This window comes from Myotis brandtii, unplaced genomic scaffold (assembly GCF_000412655.1).
Source record: "Myotis brandtii unplaced genomic scaffold, ASM41265v1 scaffold187, whole genome shotgun sequence".
NCBI classification, from domain to species: Eukaryota; Metazoa; Chordata; class Mammalia; order Chiroptera; family Vespertilionidae; genus Myotis; species Myotis brandtii.
The window spans coordinates 3,508,353-3,509,784 of NW_005356944.1; positions in this window are offsets into that span (position 1 = coordinate 3,508,353).

Consider the following 1,432-nt stretch of genomic DNA (forward strand, 5'->3'; position numbering starts at 1 on the left):
GTCACTGGTTTGATTCCCCCATCAGGGCACATGCCCAGGTTGTGGGCTTGATCCCCACCAGGGGGCAAGCAGGAGGCAGCCGACTGTTCTTTCTCTCGTCACTGATGTTTCTCCCTCACTCTTCCTCTCTCTCTCAAATCAATAAAAACATTTTTAAAAAGTTTAAAATCCCACTTTGAGGCTCTAGGTCAGTGGTTCTCAACCTTCTGGCCCTTTAAATACAGTTCCTCATGTTGTGACCCAACCATAAAATTATTTTCGTTGCTACTTCATAACTGTAATGTTGCTACTGTTATGAATCGTAATGTAAATATCTGATATGCAGGATGGTCTTAGGCAACCCCTGTGAAAGGGTCGTTCGACCGCCAAAGGGGTCGCGACCCACAGGTTGAGAACCGCTGCTCTAGGTGAACATGAATTTTGGGGGACAGTATTCAGAAGCCATGGCCACACCCCTCAGTTGTCTGACGTGATGAGAAGAGGGTTTGCAGGAAGGGGGCCCTTTGGTTCCCGTGGCAGAAGGTGCCGGATCGAGACTTTGGGGAGATGGGCCTGGTGCAGCCACTGTGGGAAACAGTGAGGAGGTTCCTAAAAAAATTAAAGCTAGACCTGCCATTTGACCCAGCAGTCCCACTTCTGGGACTACATCCAGAGGAAGTGAAATCAGCATCTCCAAGACCTGCCTGCACCCACGCTCAGCGCAGCGTTCGTTACAACAGCCAAGACGTGGAGGCAGGAGGCAGCGTCAGTGTCCGCGGACGGACCGATGCAGGGATAAAGGAGGCGCGTGCGCACCCAGTGCAACACTGTTCAGCCGCAGGAGGAGGGGACCCTGCCGTCTGCACCCACACGGTGAACTCCGGGGACAAAATGCTCCGTGATCAGCCAGACACAGAGGACAGATGCTGTCGGAGCTCACGTACAGGTGGAGTCTAAAAGCCCAACTCATAGAACCAAGGTCCAACCATAGAGAGCAGGGAGGGGGTGGCCCGGGGCTGAGGGTGGGGACATGGAGACACGCTGGTCAGAAGGTACCAACTTCCGGGTATGCGATGAGTGAGCGCTGGGCGTGATGCACACACGGTGGCTCGAGCTTACAATGCTACATCGTAAACTTGAACGTTGCTCATTCAGATGTGTTCTCACCACACACACACATACACACACGCACGCACGGCAGCGGTGATGGACAGGTGATGGATTTTGACTTGACTGTGATATTCATGTCACAATGTAAGTGTATATGAAATCACTATGTTGTGCACCTTTAAAAAACCACATCATACAACCTAACCAAAAAATAAAAAATAAAGCCCCAGCTGGTTTGGCTCGGTGGATAGAGCGTCGGCTTGTGGACTGAAGGGTCCTGGGTTCGATTCCAGTCAAGGGGACATGCCTGGGGTGTGGGCTCAATCCCCAGTAGGGGGCGTGC